Here is an 8,801-nt window from a genome sequence, read left to right on the forward strand (position 1 = left end):
AGTGCCACTAAAGTGCTAGGACATCTATTTTGCTCAATATTGAGAATTTTGTTGTGTTTAGCTTGCTTAGTTTCCTTCTGATCTCTCTTGTGGCCTTTGCCCTGCTTTAGACTGCCAGGCCTTCCTCTGCCATGGAGATTTCCCACGTGCAAGCAATACTGGAATGGCGTTGACATTTCCTTTCCAGGGGATATTCCTGAGACCAGGGATGAACCCTGGCATCTTCCTTGGCATTGGCAGTGGATTCTTTTACCAGCGCGCGAGCCACCATAGCAAATGAGGTAAATAATATTCCTGGTGCCTGTTAGCATGTTGCATTCCTAAGAAACGGAAGCTGAGAGATTAAAAAATGAATGAAGTAAAACGTCACCATAAGTCAAGCCACCTATGTGTTTTATAACAGGGATAAAGCACTATGCGATCAAAAAGAAGTAGAGAGCAAGCAGTACAGAGAGCCATCAAAAGTAGCAGACGAAGGGTGGGCCGCGCAAGTTGATGAAATTTTTCATTGGGGCAACGATCAAAGTAAGGCCTCACCTGAGACACGTCATACTTAAAGACTGAAGGACGCCTGACCAGACTAAAAGCCACCATTACCCACGATGCTCTGGAATGAAGAACTGTTTTGTTGGGGCCGACGGGCGGTGGTGCAGGGTACCTGTGTGGCGATTTCTTTGTGGAACAGCAAGGAGCATGGTATTGCGTGGAGTGGAGCAAGGTGCAGGGAATAGTGTGATTGGATATACTGCAAACTAGCCTGCTGCGCAGGCGTAGATCATGGAAGAGCGCAGCGTAGGCTGCTTTATGAGTTTCGCGTTTTTTCTTGAATAAGATATGCAAGCTGTGGCAGAACGGTTTGAGCGACAGTAATATAATCTAAATTTTAATGCATGATAAGCTCCTTCTGTCTGCTATGTGAGAATAGCTGCTACGGGGTGGAGTATGCATAGAGATGAAGCAGGGAGACTGTCAGCAAGCAGCTTGCAGTAAGGGCAAGTGAGAGATTAGGTGGCCGGCTTAAGCTTAGGCGAGGTTAGCAGCAGTCAACCGTTGGTTGAGAAGGGCGTTGGACTTATGAATATATTTTGAGAGTACAGCCATCTGGACTTGCTGGTTGGGTATAATATATAAGCAGGGCTGTAGTCCATATGTAAGACTTGAAGCTGTTAAGATTTGTGGGACTTTTTTTAAGAGTTACAAACTTAGGAGAAAAGTGAGTAATACTATTTAAGGTGAGAATAAAATCACAATGATCAGTCAGGCTTTGTCAAGTCAAAGTGGGTGGGTCAGATACTCTGAGACTTATGTGATTTAGTATGCAGGGATTCATCAAGAAAACATCACACACACACACACACACACACACAGAGCTTACAGTCCTGCTACAGGTGTTTGCCTTACAAACATAGGTATTCTGATTGATTTTACTTGAAAGTGAAAGTGTTAGTCGCTCAGTCATGTCTGACTCTTTGTGACCCTATGGACTGTAGCCTGCCAGGCTCCTCTGTCCATTGAATTTCTGGGCAAGAATACTGGAATGGCTTGCCATTTCCTTCTCCAGGGGATATTCCTGACCCAGGGATCAAACCCAGGTCTCCTGCATTGCAGACAGAATTTTTACCATCTGAGCTACCAGGGAAGCCTATTTTGCTTAATGGACCAGAAGAAAAAAAAAGAGCAGCCTGCACTTGAACTTGTGTATGCTACATTGTCCAGTATATTTTTAACAAGAGAGAAATTTTGTTTTTATTTAGACATCAATAAGAACCAAACTTTCTGCAAACAGCTCCATAATTTGGGAGAATTCTGCATAGACTAGATTCTGGCTGTGTACATTTCAAACCTTCTGTCACTTCTACAATCTGTATACTTCCTATGCCAAGTGCCACAGGACAGATTCCCATCACAATATGACTTCTGGTTCTCCACTGTCCTGTCATGACCCCAGGAAGTGAATGCAAACCACATGAATGTATCTCCCCAAAGCCCAGCTAAATGTGTCTACATGTTAACTTCCAGTAAACAGGATCCCCAAAATGTCCATGGTCACTCAACTACCATGCAACACAAGGGGAAAATGTGATGGAAGGAATGTTGGAGTGGAAAGAGACAGTGGTCTCAACTGACTGCAGTTAAAATATCTTTCTCAATCATACAAAAATCTATGACAATGTGAACACATGCCTATGGACCTGTTCAGGACCTTGGAATGTGAGGGCCCCTGAAACTAAAACTTTATCAGCTTCAAGAAAAGATGGCACTGGATATGAGGGGTATGATGGCACTGGATATGGGATGTGACAGGAAGAGAAACATTTCGGATGATTCTAAGGTTTTGGGCCTCAGAAGTCAGCAGGATAAAGTTGCCCTTGCTGATGTGGCAAAGATGGGAGGAGCTGGATGGTCAAATAGTGAGGGGTGGAGAGGGGGTGGAGACAGAGAGACAGGGCTGTGTTAGGATTGAGATGCTAAAAAATGATACACATGAACTTATATACAGAACAAATATAAAACCACAGACACAGAAGACACACTTATGATTACTAAAGGGAAAGGTAGGGAGGGATAAATTAGGAGTTTGGGATTAGCAGATACACACTACTATGTATAAAATAGATAATCAACAAGGTCCTACTGTATAGCACAGGCGCTTCCCAGGTGGCTGACTGGTAAAGAATCTGCCTGCTAGTGCAGGAGACATGGGTTCGATTCCTGAGTCAGGAAGATCCCCTGGAGGAAGAAATGGTGACCTGCTCTAGTATTCTTGCCTGGAGAATCCCATGAACAGAGGAGCCTGGTGGGCTACAGTCCATGGGGTCACAAAGAGTTGGACACGACTGAGCAGACACACATGCCTGTATAACTCAGGGAACACTACACAATATCCTGCATTAACCTATATTGGAAAGGTGTCTGAAACAGAGTATATATATGTTTCTGAATCACTTTGCTGTATACTTGAAATTAATAGAACATTGTAAATCAACTATACTTCAATAGTAAAAAGTAAGAAAAGAAAATATTATGCAAAAAAAGAGAATGAGATGCCTATTAAACAGCCAAGCAGAGAAGTCAAGTGGCAGTTTTCACCATTCCTTTTGTGACTTACTCCTGCTCATCTCTCACAGTTCAGCTAAGCATTCTGTTAGGTAGTTAGAATAGGAAAAAGGAGTCCAGAATGGCAGTGGCTAAAAGACAAAGAAGAGGAAAAGTCCATGAAAATAGAACAAAGGAAAGTCCAAGGAGCAGAGTGAGAACCTCAGGTGAAACAACAGCCCTCTTGGCTATCCCAATTTACATAGGGCAGTCTCAGGGGAGGAGAAAAAACATATAAAAAGAGGAGCCAAAATTCAGTCACTGGCTTCTCTTCACGTCTTTTGGGTTGGCCTACCCTCAAGCCTCTAGGATATATTTTCCTTTACTTGCCAAATAAAACTGAGCTGTAACACTGATCCATCCGTCGTTTCAAATTTTTGCTGCAGCAAGACAGAACTGAGGAAATTACAACCCCCGCCCCCCGCCCCCGACAGTTCCCTCCTCATCTCAGCCTGGCTGTGAAGGTTAAGTCTACTGTTATACATTCTGTAGCCCCCTTACCTCTCCTTTTTGCCATCCCTGTGATTACATTTTTAATGGTTGTCTCTCCTGCACTGCACTAGACAAAGCTGAGACTGTGTATTCCGTCTTGCTACTGTGCCTACTGTGTACCACAGTGCCTGGTGCCGAGTAGGTCTTAAGAATTGTTGGTTGAATAAATGAAGAGAGGTCAAGTAACTTTTCCAACTCACAACAAGAAGACAGCAGAGCTAAGATGGATGGGGGCATACTTTTTCAACTTAAAAAAAAGCCAAGCCAAACACATGTATAGGAAAATGCATGATATACCAATGAGTTGTCACCAATTGAATACACTTGGGTAACTAGCACTTGGCTCAGTAGACAGCACAGGGACAGCATCCTAGAACCCCTCACACTCCTCTTCTGAACCACACCACCACCCCTTCTTCCCCCAGGTGACCACCATCATGATTTCTGTTTTTTTTTTTTTAATTGTATTCATTTACTTTTAGCTGCACTGTGTCTTTGTTGCTGTGTATGGGCTTTCTCTAGTTGTGGTGAGCAGGGGCTACTCTCTAATTGTGCGTGGGCTTCTCATTGCAATGACTTCTCTTGCTGCAGAGCATAGGCTCTAGAGCACTAGCCTCAATAGTTGTGGCTCCTGGGCTTAGTTGCCCTAAGGCATATGGAATCTTCCAGGACTAGAATCTTCCGGGACTGTCTCCTGCATTGGCAGGTGGATTCTTAACCACTGAACCACCAGGGAAACCCCCATCCTGATTTCCAACACCATTAATTAGCTTTTCTTGTTTCAGAACTTTATATAAATGGTCTATCCAGTATCTATGCTTTTGTGTCTGTGTGTATGAAATTTATAAATGGTGTTGTGAGTAGCAGTAGTTGCTCATTTTCATAGCTGTATAGCAATTCTCAAACTTTTTGGTCTTGGAACCTGTTTCCATTTATAAAAACTATCAAGGAAGCTAAAGAACTTGTGTTTCTGTGAGTTGTATCTAAGATATTTACTGTATAGGAAATTAAACTTAGAAATTAAAAAAAATTATTTAACTCATTAAAAATATCAAATTCATTACATGTTAATGTATATAACAGATTTTAATGAAAATAATTGTATTTTCTAGAACAAAAAATAGGGAGAAATGTGACAGTGAGTATGAATGAGAGTCTGGGCAAATATGTCAGGATATTGACACTGTGTGCTGCTGGGAGGGCCTAGGTTCCAGAGGTCTTGGCCAAAACCCAGAGGCCACAGGAATGGTGATGGGGCAGAAGGATCTGTCATCTTTTGAGTTCTGCACATCAATTAGCAATAGATACAAATAAGCCGGCCTAGGAGACACGACATTAGTATGTTGCAAAACACCCAGTACATTTGATAAATGTGTAAATGCATGATGTAAGGAATAAAGTTGATCCAGTTTGGGTAGGAAGTGAAGAGGATGGGAAAATTCTGTCCAGGCAAGTGGAGATGGGAAGGTTGGCAGAAGATAATATCTGTGTTCTTGGGAGGCAGAAGACATACTTGTCAGGGTGACGGGAAAACCCCTTGGTGTGGTTTTCATGGCCCCAGTTGGCTTTTCAGGCCCCATCTGTCACTCTGATGCTCCAGCCATTTCTTCCCCCAGACAGGTGCAAACACATGCATCCATGTTGTTCATTCTTCATGCTACTTCCCTTACCTGCAGTGGCATCCTTCTTCCATTCTTAACCAGGTAAACTGGAGACCCTCAGGACCCACCTGACATGCCTCCTCTTAAGCATCTTCCTAGGCACCAAACTACTTCCCTTACCTCCCCACTCCAGCTAATATCCACTCTCTCATGCTCCCATAACACTTTGTGCTCATCTCTGTCTTAGAACTTGACAATGATAACTTTTGTTATCATCATCCAAGTGTCTTCCCCTCTAGACCATGAACTAGGATAAGCCATGGGTCTTAGGTACTGATGAGTCCCTACCCTCTAGTACAGCTCCAGGCAGTCAGTGGTACTTGCTTCTCTGCCCACAACATTGTCTCCTTATGAGGCATTGCACACAGGAGTGCAGTACATATTTACTGATTTATCTGTGATGTGTGGAGCAGGCTGATCCGAACATTTCAGAGAACTTCAGGTCATGTTCATTTACTTTGTCAGTGGCTGGTAAATTAACCTTCCATTGTCAAGTTGACCCTGAACTGGATAGATGAGAAACAGTCCTTGTTTAAAGGTTGATTAAAGGTCAGGAGATCCCTTTGGAAAACATTTTGACAGTTTCTAGAAATGTTAAACATACACCTACCATGTTCACTCTTAGGTTATTTACCCAAGAGAAATGAAAGTCTATGTACATACAAAGACTTGTACAAGAATGTCCACAGCAGATTTATTTATAATAGACCAAACCTAGGAACAGCCCACGGAGAAGGCAATGGCACTCCACTCCAGTACTCTTGCCTGGAAAATCCCATGGACAGAGGAGCCTGGTGGGCTGCAGTCCATGGGGTCACTAAGAGTCAGACACGACTGAGCAACTTTACTTTCACTTTTCACTTTCATGCATTGGAGAAGGAAATGGCAACCCACTCCAGTGTTCTTGCCTGGAAAATCCCAGGGATGGGGGAGCCTGGTGGGCTGCCATCTATGGGGTCGCACAGAGTCGGACACGACTGAAGCGACTTAGCAGCAGCAGCAGCAGGAACAGCCCAAATGTCCATCAATAGGTGAATGGATAAATTGTGATGTATCCATACAGTGGAATACTACATGCAACAATATGCTAAGTAAAAGAAGCTAGACCAAAAGAGTATGTACTATATGATTCTATTCACATAAAATTCTAGAAAACGCAAACTAATCTCTACTAACAAAGCAGCTTAGGCAATAAAGAATCTGCTTGCAATGCAAGAGACCTGGGTTTGATCCCTGGCTCGGGAAGATATCCTGGAGAAGGGAATGGCAACCCATTCCAGTATTCTTGCCTGTAAATCCCAGGAACAGTGGAGCCTGGTGGGCTGTAGTCTGTGGGGTTGCAAAGAGTTGGACACGACTGAGCGACTAACACACACAACAAAACAGATCAGCGGTTGCCTCTGGATGGTGTGGGAAGGAGAGAGAGGCACAAGAGAGAGATTACACAGAGGTATGAGCTAACTTTTGGGGTTTTAGAAATGCTCGTTATCCTGATTATGGTCCTGGGTTCATAGGTGTTGACATATGTTAAGACTTGACAAATTATACTTTAAATATGTGCAGTTTATTGTGTGTCAGTTATTCTTGGATACAATTGCTTTAGAAAAAAAATCCCATTAATCTATCTTGCACTTTGAATCAATCTTTTGCCCATGCTTGATTTTACAACATTCTCTATTGGTCATTTGGAAAATATTGTTTCACTGAGGTGTGCTGACTTTCCAAATATTCACACATTTTACTATACATTATCAAAAAAATCACATTCGTTACTATTAGCACAGGTCCCATCAGCAAAGTCTTTAACCATTTCAGAAGCTGTCAAACTCATGGTGGTAGATGAAGAAAGTGAAAGTGTTGGTTGCTTGGTCATGTCTGGCTCTTTTGCCACCCCATGGACTGTAGCCCGCCAGGCTCCTTTCTCCATGGCATTTCCCAAGCAAGGCTACTGGAGTGGGTTACCATTCCCTTCTCCAGGGGATCTTCCCGACCCAGGGATGGAGTCTGGGTTTCCTGCGTTGCAGCCAGATTCTTTACTGTCTGAGCCACCAGGAAAGCCCCCATAGTGGTGGATAGATTTCCCCAAATTTGAATTTTTTAAAATGTAATTTCCATTTTATTATCTTTTCATGGAACAGTATTTCTTCAGTCTTTAGGATTTAGCTCATTACATGGGCTTTGGTGGAGGCTGTGGGGCAGCAACCACAGGTCTAAATCGGGACGGAGGTGTTGGGTCCTTCTGGGCTTCCTGGATTCCCAACTGCCTTACTCTGAATGGCACAACTCATGCAGTAATGTAGTTTCACATACAGCTTGGGAAGCACATAGGTGTCAAAAACACTTGCTTTAGAAATAAATGTCTCTGATGGCTGTGGCATCTATGATGTTCCAAATGACAAACTTCTTAATGGCCTTATCCTTGGGCACACATTGGGCACAGTTGGTACAGCGAATAGGTTGTATGTGGCCATGGCCCTTTTGGGCACTACCACAGTTCCTTCTTTCCTTGGTCATCTTGGAGATGAGGAGGTGAGAGCCAAATTTGGAATTTTTATTTGAAAGCTCCATTGTCTCCATTGTTATCACTGGTAATAAACACTGTCAGTTAAGTGACAGACTCACTTCACTCATTTTCAAGGAGCTATCTTTCAAAAGCCTCAGCCTGAATAATTATAGTCTGTCTATTTTCTTTTCAAGCAAAAATGGTGTTCCGTGAAAAAAGTGTCTAATTCAGCTCACAAAAACAAGTACTTTTCCTTCAGGCAACGATTGCACATTGATATGTAACAGATGTGCTTTATGCGTGCTCGCTATTTCATCACGTGGAAAATTTTCTAACTCTACTCAATGGTTGAAATTTAATACAATTAATTTTTATACTGTTTCATCAAGGGCTTTGTTTACTGGGAGTGTGTGGGGGCGAAGAACGCAGTGAATAGCAATACAGTTGGTATTGCTAAGGCAGCAGCAATTTTTTAAAATCTACCTTTGCTTTTGCACCATCAGTGCAAATGTCCATGTAGTGAAAAAGGAAAATATCCTTTTAGTCTTATTGTGAAAAGAATTTTGACCTTCAGGACCCCCATAGGGTTTTGGGGATTCCCCAGGGGTCCACAGACCACAGTTTTTAGAAGAGCTATTGTATAGTATTTTAGTGTAGGAATATACCACAACTTACTTATCTTTACTGTTGTTCGACATTTGTAATGTTCTGTTTTGAGCTATTACAAAGAGAAGTGATAAGAACAACTTTGCCCATGTCTCTTGGAGCATGTGTGCATGCATTTGCATTGGATGTGCTAAAGGGTAGAGCTGCTGGGTCATAGGGCTGTGCATGCTCAAGTCTGGTTAATTATGCTGAATAATTTTTCAAAGTGGGATGCATTACCTCACACTCCCACCAGCAGTATCTGAGCCTTAGTGGGTCTGAATTCAGATGCATGTAATTTCAGAGCCCTAAATAAAATTAATGGTTGCTTTGTCCTAAATAAAATCAATAGTTGTTGATGGCAAAAATTCAAACAGTATATAAAGTTTAAAGTGAAAAGTACT

The 8,801-nt window shown here is 42.5% G+C and overlaps 1 pseudogene; it reads right to left on the bottom strand.

Moving 5' to 3' along the window:
* Positions 1-7,416: 7,416 nt before the first annotated feature.
* On the bottom strand, positions 7,417-7,763 carry LOC102172521 (annotated as a pseudogene).
* Positions 7,764-8,801: the final 1,038 nt, after the last annotated feature.

This window comes from Capra hircus, unplaced genomic scaffold, assembly GCF_001704415.2.
Source record: "Capra hircus breed San Clemente unplaced genomic scaffold, ASM170441v1, whole genome shotgun sequence".
NCBI classification, from domain to species: Eukaryota; Metazoa; Chordata; class Mammalia; order Artiodactyla; family Bovidae; genus Capra; species Capra hircus.